Here is a 15,842-nt window from a genome sequence, read left to right as displayed (position 1 = left end):
CTTTTAGGAGGTCTGTAACTCCAAGGTTATATAAAAAAAATTAAATAAAAAAAAAAGGAAAAGAACAATTGCCGCCAACATTTCAGACACAGGGGAAAGTCACTTTGAGTGGGCACTGAAATCCATTACTTCTGTACCCCGGGGTGGCTTAGTGGCACCGGAGAACATTAACTAGTTTCTTGAGTTATTGAGTTATCATTAAGAATACATAGGGAAGGCTACTAAGAGCTGTAAATCATTGTCAAGTACAGTTACATGGCAAACCCTGTCACATCCCAGAGGGGGGGGGTGAGCTACATCAAATTAAAATTACAACTGCCAAGCTGATTACTTTAACTTGAATTTTTGACATGCAAGTGGATGCACTAATTAGGGTTACTTCAATAGTCAGAGAGATTGGTCAAGTATTTACAAAGTTAACGATTCGATTTGGCTCGAGTCGGTGTAACTGGTTAAACGTACACTTACAGTAGCCCCCGCAGGTGGGGGGGTCACAGATTCAGCCTAATATTAAATCAATGCACAATGCTGTGGTTACTGAAGGTTACATAACACTGAGCGGACAGGAAAAAAAAGTTAAAGACTGATCCTACTTACACTTCTAAGACAAGAGCAACTGAAGCGGTCCTGTCTTTGACATATAACCAAAGTTCCTTTTTACACAGCCTTAACGGGTTTGAAAAATCACTCGATAACAGCCCAACAAAGTTCAAAAACTCGTCAAAACTCACAATAGGAAAAAAACTATTCACAGATTCTTAGAGATAACGACAGCCGATAAATCACGTTGGGTTTTGCATCGTGCAAAAAAAAAAAAAAAAAAACAACAGACGCGTTGTTACTGTACCTTAATACAGGTTGCATGCATAATGCATCAGATATTTTCAGTTATAAGCCAAACTCGTTTCTTTGCCAGTGCAGTTTTTCGTCCATGTGTTTTTGTTTTGCTGACTGTGGGGCCTGCAGTGAGAGAACAAATCTGTCGCTCCGTCTCAACGCTGCAGGCGAGCCACCGGTGATGCCAGCTTTCACGCCCTTTGCCCAAAAGCTAACGCTAGCAATATGTTTTGTAGGCAGACGGACGGGACAGTGCCCCGTGCGACGTCGAATTAACCCGCTTGCAACCTCTAACCCAGACAAATTTCAATCATTTCCAGTACTGCTGCTGCTAAATTTACACTTACAACAGTGCATGGGCATCACAGAGGACAGCTAGCAACTTAACATAATGCTATTTCGGTAGCACTGGTGGTTGTGGAATGATTAGCATAACATGCTAGCCATGCCAACGCTGATACTAGCTGACGTTAGCCGCCGTCGCTGGCTAGCGAGCGTTTGATATTAATAACATCACTTTCAGTGTTGTAGATAGCATAAGTGCATGACTTACCTCGGTTCAAATCGTCCACTTAACCATTTAACTTTAGAACTTGAGCAAAGACCCGTTGTGTCTTTTTACTGCAGCCGAACAATAACGCAATATGATTACAGTGCCCCGTCCGACCCCTTACCAAGGATTTCTAATCAGAGGCGAATTATTTGCCTCTCTGCTTTGTCTGTCTGACAACAGCCATATTGACAACTAACACCTCCGAGTAGCTCTGAGGGAACTGTAGTTTTACTCTCACGAAGGCCCCTACCGTGCGCCGGCTTTCTTTACACTAAAAACTACAAGTCCCCGAAACATAAGCGAGGGAGGGAGCTGATGGCTTTACTGATCTACAGTTGTCACAAAAGGCGATGCAGTTTTTAATGTGACCACAGCGGCGGCTGCCCTCAACCCTACCCGCTGCTGCTGCTGCTGCTGCTGCTGCAGCCGCTGGAAGCTGTGTGAATGGTGTCTGGCACCTCACTAGCCACCAACTGGCAGACATAGCTAAGTAACTGATTACATGTGTAACGTGCGTTACGTACATTAGCAAATTTGTTGAGTGGAAAGTTTACAAAAATACAACTGTAGTTTAGAAACAAAGTAGTTGTTGCCCTATTTAACAATATTACATTTATATTATTTATTATAAATGTATTATTATTTATACTATTTAAACAAGGTAAAGGCCATTTTATTCTTAGAAATGGAAAAGCTTAATAATGACCAATCCAAAGAGGAGGATGGAGAACATTCAATTGGGGAATTGTTTGGATGTATTATTTGTTAGCTTTAATATTTACACTGTATCCTACTGTATGTTCATACTATACTTTATTTATGTTGACACTGTTCTTTATTTGTTTTCACACTGCACTACACTAGCATTGGTACAATGCTATTGTTTTAGCAACATAATCTTTTCAGCCTAATCTCACTTTACTTCTACTTCACTTTTTTCTTTATTTCTTGCACTTTAGCTTTCTTTATACACTATTGACTCATTCTTTTCATATTCTTATTTTTTACCTTGAATCTGATTGTGAGCAACTGCAACTGAAGGGATCAATACAGAATTCTGATTCTGATTCTGTATAAGCAATTATACGTAGCACCATTATCATCTCTAAAAGCAGACCCACCTTAGTTTTTTTTTCATAACAAGGCTAAGATTACCCTAAATAATAAAACTTTCAAACCTATTTCCATATGTTTAGTGCTTAGTGTTTCAGATGTGCGGGGCGATCTGTTTGCTCAGCCGGTTTAGAAGGAAGAAGGTCAGCAGTGAGGAGAAATTAAAAGAGGCTTAATTCTGGAGGGGAAATGGATCCAGGTGGCCAACTTAGCATGCGCATCATTTAGACATTTTGACTGAAAAACAGCCCATTTAAGTTAACCATTAATATTTTCTGCTGAGCTGTTTCTACTTCATCTCAGCCTGCACCTGCTTTGCCTCTGCAGAGTTTGTTGCAGTTATACTCAGTGGTGGAAGACATATTCAGTAGGCCTACTCATACCACACTGCATTAAAAGTATGTAAGTATCAACAGGGAAATGTACCTAAAGTATTGAAAGTACTCAATGCAGAAACAATCCTCACATTTTAGAAACTGGAAACCATCCAAACTGTTCTGAGTTTTCAATCAGCGAATCATTTGAGCTGGATTTACAGTACAGGCCTATACATTGAAGTGGTAGTTCAATTTGTAATAAAACACCGTATTTTCGAAACTTCATGTGTTTTGTGTGCGGAAGTCTTCATTTGTAAAGTAACTAAAGATGTCAGATGAATGTAATGGAGTAAAAAGTACAATATTTCTCTCTGAAATGTAACGGAGTAGAAGTAGAAAGTGGCATGAAAAGAAAAGACTCAAGTAAAGTCCAGTACTTGACTAAATGTACTTTACATTCCACTCTGTGTGTGCGTGTGCATGTGTGTGTGTGCAGTGGTGTAGTCTAATGTATTGTAGTGGGTATATTGTACTGTATATGTATATATATATATATATATATATATATATATATATATATATATATATATATATATATATATATATATATATCTGCTTTATGGGGGCATATGATAGTGGGGGCCTGGCTGTCCTCCCCAGGGAAGTTTTGAGCATCAACGACTTCATTTCCTGTATTCAGAGACACTTTTATGCACCAATTTATGGTGGAAATACCTTTGTTTAGCCTATATGAAGAAGAACAACACAGATGACAATTCAAAATATATCCAAAATATGTGTTGCGTGTCATTGAGAATTTTTAAGTGGGTATATGGAAATCTTGGAGCTTTCTTAGTAGCTTTCTGCGTATCACGTAGACAACACCACTGTGTGTGTGTGTGTGTGTGTGTGTGTGTGTGTGTGTGTGTGTGTGTGTGTGTGTGTAATGGGAGGGGTTAGGATTTTGATTGCATAGTTTTGTTGGGAAGGGGTTGGAGGGAGGACTGGTTTTAGGATGTGGAAACGATTGAGCCCATGATCATTTTATTGATGCAACTTTGAAAATTTGTATTATTGAAAATTAGATGTGTTTGTAAAATTGAATTTTCCGATGTTTTGTACTTCACTTGCACTGAATATGTATTGTTCTGCTTACCTGCCCAGGGACTACGGGGGCGTAAAATAGCAATTGTGCTACAATCCTGGGCATTGGATCTCTCCTTGTTCTTATACAAGGTTCATGTTTAATTGCGCATTGTCCCTGTTTGAATAAAATTACATTACCACTGGTTATACTCCTCATAGTCTTTATCCTCAACGTTCCACTCCTCCGATTGCTCCGGTTCCGCAGGAAATTCCGCTGGATGCATGTCTTTTCAGGCCGGATGTCCGCTACCTTCCTCTTTCTTTGTGTTGGCGTTCTAAACTCCGGTGGATTTGTGTGGACTATGGTTAACTGCTCCTCAGATCTCTGCAGGGTAAATCCAGACAGCTAGCTAGACTTTCTGTCCAATCTGAGTTTTCTCTCGCACGACTAAAACTTTTGAACGTACACACGTTCCACCAAAACAAGTTCCTTCCCGAGGCTATTTTGCAGCGGCACCGTGTGGAGCCTAGCGCCGTCCAAGACGATTGTGATTGGTTTAAAGGAACACGCCGACTTATTGGGACTTTAGCTTATTCACCGTAACCCCTAGACACAGCCGTCTTCTAACCGTAAAGAAACCTGGGAACTATATTCTCAGACAGGTTGTTGCAAAGCAAATCATTCTGCCCAAGTACTATATTCTTCCGCCTGAGAATATAGTTCCCGGTTTGTTTGCTGGTTAGAAGAAGGCTGTGTCTCATGTTACATTGTTTTTTTGTACACGCTGTGACTCTCAGTTCTTTTAAATCTAAGCTAAAGACCTATCTTTTTGATGTTGCTTTTCTTTAAATAATCGATTTTATTAACTTTAATTTCTTATACTGCACTGTAACTTTTATTCTTATACTGCACTATCAATTTTATTCTTGTATTTTAATGTTTTTAATTTGTTTGTTAATGTTTTTAAATTGTTTTTAATTGTCTTCTAACTGCTCTTTAATGTTTTATGCAAAGCACTTTGAATTGCCCTGTTGCTGAAATGTGCTATACAAATAAAGCTGCCTTGCCTTGCCTTGCCTTACAAATCACAACATGTAAATAGGAACATGTTGGCGTTATTTTGTCACTTTTGTCACAATTCGGAGCAGTAGGATTACTGGAACCATTCACTTGCATGTTCTGTGCTGGCCTGATGCCGCTGGGGGCGTCAGACAGCCTTACAACACGCACTGAGATGAGAAGGGTATGTATCGTCTAACTCTGGGGGTTATGGTGAATAAGCTAAAGTCCCAATAAGTCGGCGTGTTCCTTTAAAGAAACGCCAATAAACCAGAGCACGTTTTTCTCCCATCCCGGAATGCTGTGTGGACTAGCCAGACCCTCCTTTGCAGCGCTGTGGAGGAAGGATCTGCCAATGCGGGACTATACACCTCATAGCATTCTCTGTACACTCCAGAAAAGCAGGTTTTGGTGACACGCTTGTGAGTTTTAATCAAAGAAACTACTCAAATAAAACGCTTACTTTGTAACTTATGGTCGGAGCTAACAGGAAGAAGAACAAGCTAGCGTCAGGTCAAACCCTATGGATGGCGATCGTCTGCGTAGTTGGAGTCAGAGGTCACGCTGTGAAAATCTGAGCAGGGCAAAGCGAATGGTATAAGTGCTCTGTTCTCCATTAACAGTCAGTGCTTTTGAATGAGACAGACAATCTGCCACAGTGGAGGTGTTAAGTAGTCAGATGCATTTTGAAACACAATAGAATATGATGAATATTAATGCTGTTAGAGCAGTTGCCTGTGACCTAACAGTCATGAATAATGCATACTGGGCTCATAGTGCTCATACAAGGTGCTCATGGTGCCATATTTACAGTCCTCTATATGAGATATACATTATAGCAGGAGTGTCAAACTCAACTTCAAGGGCCAGACATGTATAGTTTATTGACATGCTTACATCGAAAAAGTCAAATATCTTTGACTGTATTACTGCATGTTGCTTTGTGTTTTGTTTTCTTTGTTTGTTACATTTTTGTAGCTTTTTTCATCATTTTTGTTGCTTGTCTGACTTTTTTGGGGCTTTCTCAGACGTTTTTGGAACTTTTGTTTTTGAAAATGTGACGCTTGTTGCTTTTTTGTCCCTCGTTCCGACTTTTGTCGCATTTCTGTTGACGTAAAGCCATTAAAAAGTCAGCAAAAAAGTTCCTTAGCCATGAAGCAAAACGATAATTATTTTTTTTTTTTATAATAACCCGTTTCACAGCCTGAATATGAAAACTTTCTGGTTCTGTTGGAAGTCTGGGTCTCAAAGAGTGTCGCGTATTTGGAGTTTGAAAACAAGTTTCCCGTCTTTTTGTTTTTTTTGTGCACAGCAATGCTCGCCAAAATGTATTGTGTACCTAAATTGATATGCGGGCCGAATCAAAATCTGCGAGGGCCGGGTTCTGCCCGCGGGCCTTGAGTTTGACACGTGCATTATTCTTTAGCTTAGAATGGAGCACCACAGAATTTGGTAAATGAGGTGTGAGTGCTATAGGCAGAATCTGTGCTATTTACAGTGTGGTAGTCATACTGCCCCCATGTGACAACTATTGTCCAAATTCTTGGAGAATAAATGAGTTGGTTTGTACTTGACATTGTGTGTTGTTTGGTCTGTCTGCACAGGACTGAGCCGATAGACACACGATCAATTCATCTTTTATTTGTAGCAGTTGAATCCACTTTAAATACGGGGCAGACATAAGGTTAAATTGATGTGAAAGCCTTGAAATATCTAAAACATACCCAAAAATGCAGTAGTAAAACAGGGCAGTGGTGAGCTTGAGGATTTAATAAAATAAAAAGCAATACAACAAAAGGAAAGGCAAAAATGGTACCAAAAACCGTTGAGGAACCAAAATATGGAATGCTGTTTTATTCAATATTAAATAAATGAATAAATACATAAATAAATAAATATGCCTTTGAAAAACATCATGAAATACATAAATGAGGCAATAAATACATAAATAATTAAAAACATGTAAATATTCATATAAAAATGATGATCAATTAGTTAAATAAATATATTAAAAGGTTTTACTTTTAATTATAACATGGTACTTTTATTTCATAAGTCCACGTTTATTTATTTCAAGAGACTTTTATTTCATAAATCCACATTTGTTTATTTCCGTGGACTTTTATTTCCTAATGCCACATTTATTTATTTCCCTCTTTATTTATTTCCAGTTCTTGCAAATCAGGGGGCGTGGCTATCTCTCACATTCAGAACAGAGCCGTGGGCACCACGACCGCAGCAGCGGTGCTCTGTACCCAGCACACAGTCACCTATTCTGGGGATAACTGAACCACCAACTAGCGCTGACCTGATGGAGCACCACGACCGGCAGTTCGCGGTGCTCTAATGCGGGGGTGTCAAACTCAAGGTCCGTGGGCCAAATCCTGTCCCTCAGAAACTTTGATCCGGCCCGCAAATTTTTGCGGCTATTTTCAACATTTCGGGGGTGTTTTTCAACGCTTTTTGGGGTCTTTTGGGGATATATTTTTTTTTTTTTTAAATGTTGCGTTATTGTTGTCGACAGTCTTTTTTTTGTTGCTTTGGCCGACATTTATGCCGTTTTTTTCCATCATTTTGGACCCTGTTTCCGACATTTCTGGCGCTTTTTTCAACGGTTTTGTCACTTTTTCCAACATTCTTTGCATATGTGACTTTTTTGATGAAATCAAAGAACTATATGTCTGGCCCTCGAAGGGATCTGTTTTTTTAAAGTGTGTCCCATAGAGAAGTTGAGTTTGACGCTCCTGCTCTAAAACAAACGGAATTTTGTCGTCAAACTATAATTAATGAGTTCTTTTCTCCTCATTTTTTTTAAATGATCACAATGATCACGTTGTGCTTTAAATTCTTTATTTAGAGAAACGTCAATGTTGTATGATGTAGTATGAAAATATTTGCCTGTTGGAGAATGATAACATCTCATCTAACATCAAACTCTAACTGAACTATTCATAATTTCCAGTTATCTGAGTTTCCAGTGGGAAAATAAAGTAATTTCTTTTTGTCTGTAGAAAAAAACAACACATTTATAAGTGTCAAGGAATGCTCCTAGCACTGATGCTAGAAAATAAAACTAGTTTCCAACCGTTAAAAACCTAACAATGTGTTTCACTTTAGTTTGAGTATTGCAAATACACGTCACATATAAAACCTTCAATTTAATTGGATTTTTTACATGTGCTGTATACTGTATATTCACATGTATACTGTACAAATGATTTATGAAGGTTGTAAGTTTCTTGTTGTACACTTATTCATCTGTTTTCCTTAGGCATTAGACATCCCTTTAGTATATACTTTTTCAAAATGATCTCTCTTTCATTACTTCAGTAAAACTATTACTATTCAATAAGACGATCTCTATGATAGTGTTACAGTTCGGACACAGATGTGGAACACAATCTGAACAAGGCATCAGTTGTTGGAGCAAATCTAATTAAGTGAGAGGGAAAGCTATTTATGGGTTGACCCTGATGCACTGTGTCATGTAATGCACTTCTGAACAGCAGAGGGAAACTACGACCATCTTAATGGCTTGTAATTTTGGAGAGCACTCTGGTTCTTTCCTCTTTTAGCTTTTCTTCTTGGCATCCACCTCCCTCCACCTCCTCCAGACCTTATCATACTGCCATTACTGGGATTGCTAAAACTTAAATGAAAAACCGGAATATTTTATATATATATATATATATATATATATATATATATATATATATATATATATATATACACACTTTTGACGGTCAAACCGGTCAAAAGTTTGGGGTCACTTCAAAATTTCCATTCCACTCCATTATAGACAGAATACCAGCTGAGATCAGTTGCATTGTTTGTTTTTTTTATCAGGGCAGCAGTTTTCAGATTACATTATGTGCTTACATAATTGCAAAACGGTTCTCCAATGTTTTCTCAGTTAACCTTTTAAAATGATATCAGATTAGTAAACAGAATGGGCCTTTGGAACATTGGATGAATGGTTGCTGATAATGGCCAACGTAGATATTGCCTTAAAGATCAGCCACTTCTTTCTACAGTCGAGAACCCTTTTGCAATTATGTATATACATATATATATATATATATATATATATATATATATATATATATATATATATATATATATATTCTTTCATACAGATTTAAGCAGTTGTTTAAAACTATCATTCATCATTTGGATCTTTTTAGTAGGCTATAATGTAGAATTAATAGGTCTAATAGTCTTTTTGGCAAAAAGCTTACATATAAATTGAAAAAGTGACACTAAGGGTGTTTTATTTATTCACAATTATAACTGTCAAAAATGGAATATTGATTCAGTTGTTCCGCTTTTTTCAATAGCCTTTATGAATTAGTTTTGACTGCTATGAGAGTCTATAGGCCAATTGAACTGTATTATCACATCTAGCCACAAATGTATCCCTTTGTCCTTATTTTTACTAGACCCCTTAAAAGAAGACTACAGGAGGATAGGCTTATAATACAATTACGAGGAAAAACTACTACAATAATATAAAAATAAGCTACTGTGTACCACTACTACGTATAGACTTTGAGAAGATCGTTTCCTCCTCCTAGTGCCCTTCGAAGTTCCCTACATTTTTTCCAGAAACCTCCTAATGGCTTTCGAGTGCAAACAAGAACTCAGTGCGCAGCTGCCCACCAATGGTTGGTGCTTGATACATCAGCATCCGGCAAAAACTAAATTAGAGGACCAGGAATACTTTTCCTATCGCCTGTTAGTGCTCAGCGTATGTTTTTGCTTTCGTCCCCCCCGGTGGGTGCCCCATGTGAGTATGTGCAGCTTGGTTGTGTAAGAAACCCCAGAGGGAAAACCACTGTTGTTTAGCCAGCTGTTTTGGTCAGCGAGGTTAGCTGGCAGAGGCTAGCAGCGTCACTCAGCTAACACATGAACTTAAAGCTAGCCAGCAAACGTCGGCGTTGGGGTTGTTGTGGTGGTAAAATAAGGCTTAATGTACAGAGTTTGGAGCACTCGGTGATGATGGGACAACGTGTCGGAATGCTGCGGGCTCGCTAAATGGAGCTTTGGTAATAAACAATAAAGGTTAACGCTAGCTCGGCTGATATGGCTGTGATTTGACATTTAACGCTAAGGGTATAACGTCATCTTAATTGACACAAGGACAGGTTCCAGCCTAAAGCTAACGTTTTAGAACTCCCAACCAGCACTTTGAATTTAGTACGTTTTATGCGAGCGTGTGTTTTAGCTGTTGCTACGTTAACAAAGAGTAACATGTAATGTTCATTTAATTGTTATTTAGTCTCGCATTGCCATACCTATGTTATTATTAACATGTGTGTCATTTGCGCGTTATTAGTTTGCGAAAACATGTCTTAAAGCTTCCTATGGAACTAGCTAAACTACTATCGTGCAAAAGCCATTCCTGTGCTGGGCTCTCCTGCTGTGTTTTGGTTGTATTGTCGTGAACATGTTAGCCGACCGAAAGTAGAAAGTAGAGTTGCTAAACTCAGTTATTTGGACACCTGCTTGCTTGTGTTCGCAGGGAAAGGGAAGTCCTACTTCATTGTCAAACAACTGCATGCAAATGAAATTATCTGTCCAGTTCAGATACTCTTAACACTTTATAGCTTCATGATATGCAACAGCTGGATTAAACCCATACTATTTAAATCAGCTTTCCTTCTTTGGCTTATTAGTCTCTAACAGAAAATATCTATCTTGACTTATTATTTTTCACTAATTCAACTTTTCTTGTCCCATTCCATTGTTTGTTCTTCTTTTGTCTTCTTTTTTCTTAGTCACATCCCTGAAACCAGCCTTAAATAATTATTTTTTTTTGTTTTCAAAGTTTCTTATATAGAGTATAGATATGGTAGCCCCCCAACCAGGCCCAATCCACTGGGAATTATTATTATTTGTCTTTTAGATGTTTTTTAAAATACAGTTTCAGTGGGGCAGCTCGTTTGAAATATCATATTTTCAAATCTCCAGTTAGCGTTTAGCACTGACTTAATGTTGGACCCTATGGAGTCTGTCTTATAGCTTTTTAAAATTCTCAATTCCGTGACTCCTTAGATGATTCTGTTATCACAGAAACTATTTGGCTCTACATTAATGCTGCCATCAGTCTGTGACTGTCCCGTGCCGGGGAATCATCCAAAAAAAAAGCCACCAGGCTAAACTACTTTTCTGGGGGAAATCCTGGCTTCTAGAGATGTTATATTGCAAACATTGAAGTCAGTATGTGTGACCTAGACAGTGCACTCTTTAAATATGTCCCTTGACCTTTTTCGTCAAGTGAAAATGAACCCTTTACTCTCACTTTAAAACACAAGAATGTACGGCACCATCAAACAAATCTCTCCCATTCAAGCGTAATGGTAGTAAACAAGTCAAGTTAGCTTCAGGTTTTAAGTAAGAGAAGGAATTGCCTAATTCTAAAAAAAAAGTAAAAAAAAGATGTTTAATGCCTTGTGCACATGGACTGGTTACTTAAGCGCTGCGTCATTAGTTTGTGAGTGTTTCTCTCACGAGCATTAGCAAACTAATCCTCTTCTCATAGCTTCCCAACATATTATGAACGTGACCAGCAGCTCTTGAGCTGCATAACTGTTTAAGACACAAAAGTGGAAAATAAAAGGCAATAAAGAACAATGGGTCAGCGGGTTGAACTGACGGAAAATATATGGCTTCAACACAGCAATAGTGCTGGAACTTTACAAGTGTTTAGGAGTAGGGGTCGACCGATACTGGTTTTGCAGAGCCGATATCGATAACGATTATTACTAGTTAATGAAACTGATAACGGATAATTGGAACCGATATGCATTAAAAGTAAAAATCTTATTGTCAAAATTAACATTTTTGGAATGTTACAAACTCCAACACAAAAGTTTGATTAAATCTTTAAGCAATTATTTAATAAAACTGAAACTTTGAGCATAATACACAATTAAAAAAATAAAAATAAAATAGCTTCCTCAAGTTTTAACACGCTAACAGTTTATTGCAAGTGTTGAAGACGGCTTACAGAGCTGTAGCGGAGCCAAAGTAGCGCACGTTTTAATAATGAACTTTTATCGGTTTTCAGTAAAATAAAACCCAGATACAGATAATCTGCAGATTGCTAAATATCGGCCCCCGATAATTGGCCAGTCCGATTCTTCTGCCTCGTCTGACCCACAAAGAGATCCCTACTCACCCCCACAGTCTTGGTTAACCTATAGTGCTGTTTTTTATAAAAACATTTTTTAGTAGGCACTTAAAAGGCTGCACAATATATCTTTTTTTTTTTTTTATCATCATCGCGATATCACCTGGCGCAATAAACACATTGTGAAAGGCTGCGACATATCGCAAAAGACGCACCGAATTATTTTGTGTTAGTTGAAAGAAAGATCCTCGCAAAAATCGCACTATAATCATATACATTTTTTTTTTTTTATTTTAATATTTTTTTCAATGAAAATGAGAATGATACAAAATTGATCATTTCCCCATTATCGTGGCTCATGTGACTGTTGCATTATCCGTCAAAATAATCACAATTGGATATTTCCCTCCTATAGTGCAGCCCTAGTGTGACGTCCAGCCCACGTCCACACACATTCCATCAACAGCGAGTGACCCCGGTGTACTTGTTAGCGTTGAGTATCCCTAAAGTGTGCAATATCATACAGGCCTATCCAAAAAGTTGTATTGCGAAATGTGTTGCTGCCTCGTTTCTAGGCGGATCAAAACAAAAGTGATAAATGCCAGTTTTTTGTTGATCTAAGGTTTTGTGGGAGAGATATGGGTTTTGCTGGGAAATGTTGCTCAATGTTTTTTTTGTTTTTTTTTTCACTGATTTGTTAATTCCTTTTTCTCTTATCAGAGTTTCTTGGAGGCTACCAATGTGAGGCATTGCTGTCAGAACACAGAGTTCATCCGAATAACTTGTAACTGTAAGTACCTGGAACATGTTCAACATCTTTCACAACCACACCCCAATCTTATCACATACATTACACATCGCTGATTTCACTTCATTTTATCGTTTATTTTTATGTTTTTTTTACAATAAATTTTTCATTGCAATTTTCAACAACCCCCTCCCCCATCCCAACTAGGGATGGGGGGGTAAAAATCGATACAGCAAAGTATCGCAATATTTTCTGTGGCAATACTGTATCGATACATGGGCACCAAGAATCAATCTTTTATTATATAAATTGCACATGAGAATTTAAGTTTTTAATGCTGAAATAATTAAATCAATTGCTTTTTCAGTCCACTAGATCATAAGATGAACAAACAGAGAAATGTATTATTTTTTTTTTTTTTTTTTAGATAAAACAGATGTTGACAAAGTTTTCCTTTGGGGGCATCATTTGAATTTGGAAAACGGGTAATAACTTTGCAATATATTGAAGAATATTGGAATATAATTGAAATCGCTTTAACATTGTATCGTGACATACTGTAAGTATCGTGATAATATGGTATCGTGGGGCCTCTGGTGATTCCCACCGCTAGTCCCAACCCACAACAAAATATCTCTCTCAACCTCTGCCGTACTACAACAACCAAAAAATAAAAAACGCTAATCATATGACAGTATCACAGTAGCAGCTCCCCTTTTGTCTTCTTCTTTTACAAACCGTCAAATGGCCTCCAGATTTGCTCATACACCCCCCAATTAGCCTCTCAATAAATATGTTAGGGGTGGGAATCACCAGAGGCTCCACAATACCATATTATCACAATACTTATGTCATGATACGATGTTAGAGCGATTTTAATTATATTGCAATATTCTTCAATATATTGCAATTTATTACCTGTTTTCCAGCTTCACATTATGTCCTCAAAGGAAAACTTTGTCAACATGTTTTATCTAAAAAAAAAAAAAAAATACATTTCTCTGTTTGTTCATCTTACGATCTAGTGGACTGAAAAAGCAATTTGATTGAATTATTTCAGTACTAAAAAGTTAAATTATCATTTGCATTTATACAATAAAAGATTGATTCTTGATGCCCATGTATCGATACAGTATTGCCACGGAAAATATTGCGATACTTTGCTGTATCAATTTTTTATTTTGTATTTTTTTCACCCCTAATATATATATCAGTCTCTTCATGGACATACATTGCGCCATATTCTTGATCCAAGCACCAATTGTAGGGGCCTCCATTTTCTTCCAAAATTTATTTGCATCGTCCCGTGCATTTGTGCCCTACTCCCTGAGGCTGGACTGTCCTGCCTCTTTATGATCCTCTTGTAGTTACATGTGTGATTCCCAAAAGGCCACTAGGGGGCAGTCTTATGCTTGCTATTCCCCAACATCAGCCCAGTAGCCCACACTGAACAGAGACTTTGCTGTGGGACATCCTGTTGTGATTTCATGTTTGATGCATAGGAAAAGTGCTTAGCCTTATAATTGCCTTCATCAACACAAATTGTCCACAGTCACAAAATGTAGAGGCACATTTGCGTTTGAATGCTTTTTACGTAATTTATTAATTTCTAAATGATATCACGGTGCCCATATAAGCTATCTAGATGCTATTGTGCAAGCTCTAATGTTTCATTTAAAAGTTAACACTAATAGTAATGCTATAGCAGCCGGTCCTTTTCCATGCTGTGGGCCATGTGAGCCCAGTAAAGGTAAGAAAGGTAGAATGGTGAGGCTTCGGTGTACTATCATAATATTACTAAAATAATAACATTCACTGTAAAGTATGTAGGGCCACTTGTGCTTTTAGACACCATGTCTATTCTGTTACACTAGTTTCCTAGAGGAAACATATTTAAAAAAAAAACTCTGCTCTTGCCTCAAAAAATGTGCAGAAGTCTATTACGTGTTGAATGAATTTACTCAACTTAATTTATACAGCACCTTTCATGCAAACGTGCAGCCCAAAGTGCTTCACAGGACAAAATGAAAACACATATGGAAGAAAAGAACAATAAAAAAAGATTAAGCAAGATGAAAAATTCCAACAATAAGACATTGTAATGTTAAAAAAGATCAAATAAAACCAACAGAATAGTTTACCACTAACAGATGATATTGTGCGGCAGAAACCTCGTATTGAATACACTTGTTTGGTCTTTTAGCCATCATGGAAGAGTTATTACATATATGTCAAACTGTGTAAGTGTCTCTGTATTATGGATTTACTGTTATTCTTTGCCTTTTTTTTTTTTTTTAACACCGCATAACTGGAACCAGTTCTCAGAGTACTTATCTGTTCATTTTTTGCAATTTAAAGAGAAACTGTGATCTAGAACAGAGCCAGGTCTGGCCGACTGATTTCTACAGATAAATCTGTCCCACTCCAAAAATCTGCTTCTCTGAGTGTGCCATAGTGAACACATTCATTTACCTCAAACTCTTTTCACTTATCCTCGCTCCCTGTCTCTGTCTGCTTATTATATCTATACTCCCCCCCCCCACCTTATTCCCCCATGCCGTTCCAAAATGTCTCTGAATCCCTCCATCCTGGCCTCCCATCCCTTATGAACAACTGGCCCGGACAGCTGGCTTTAACAGCTGCTTGCCATCTCATTTTTGGCCTATCTCTATCTGGGCAACTTTTTCCACAGCGCTGTCTTTTCTGTAAGCCAGCCTTTCTGTTTCTAAATCAATGTTTGTGCCATTCAGCCCAAAATGATGCTGAAACAAAAAAATCCAGAGGTTTATAATTAGCATTGATGTTGGAAACATTTGCACTCGTAGCCTCGACGTGTCTGCTACCGTCAGTAGAATACATCATTGTCTTTGGAAAAAAAGCTGTCCCTTTTTTGTGTTTTGGATTTTGCCAGTAACGATAAACTAAATAGTTATGTTCCGCGTCAGCATCTGTAATCAGTGTTTCTGTGTTTTTCTTTTGCGCTATTTACCACCCTC

The 15,842-nt window shown here is 37.8% G+C and overlaps 2 protein-coding genes across 6 annotated transcripts in view; one reads left to right on the top strand and one right to left on the bottom strand.

The window, feature by feature from the left end:
* The window catches only part of LOC120547211 (homeobox-containing protein 1-like), a 28,804-nt gene extending 27,035 nt beyond the window's left edge, over window positions 1–1,769 (bottom strand). For 2 of the 4 annotated variants that reach the window (XM_039782692.1, XM_039782693.1), the window contains exon 1: window positions 1,391–1,765. The gene's annotated coding sequence lies outside the window, so the exon portion shown is untranslated. Of the gene's footprint in view, window positions 1–1,390 lie in introns of all 4 variants that reach the window. The other 2 variants (XR_005637038.1, XM_039782694.1) reach the window with 2 other exon arrangements.
* Window positions 1,770–9,625: 7,856 nt separating this feature from the next.
* disp1 (dispatched homolog 1 (Drosophila)) overlaps window positions 9,626–15,842 on the top strand; it is a 133,180-nt gene continuing 126,963 nt past the window's right edge. The window contains exons 1-2 of one of the 2 annotated variants that reach the window (XM_039781916.1): window positions 9,626–9,752; window positions 12,819–12,888. The gene's annotated coding sequence lies outside the window, so the exon portion shown is untranslated. Of the gene's footprint in view, window positions 9,753–9,851; window positions 10,012–12,818; window positions 12,889–15,842 lie in introns of those variants that run through there. The other variant, XM_039781915.1, reaches the window with a different exon arrangement.

The sequence above is a fragment of the Perca fluviatilis genome, chromosome 18, assembly GCF_010015445.1.
Source record: "Perca fluviatilis chromosome 18, GENO_Pfluv_1.0, whole genome shotgun sequence".
Taxonomy (NCBI): Eukaryota; Metazoa; Chordata; class Actinopteri; order Perciformes; family Percidae; genus Perca; species Perca fluviatilis.
The sequence above is the reverse complement of the archived record's forward strand: the minus strand, read 5'-3'. Positions and strand labels throughout refer to the sequence as shown.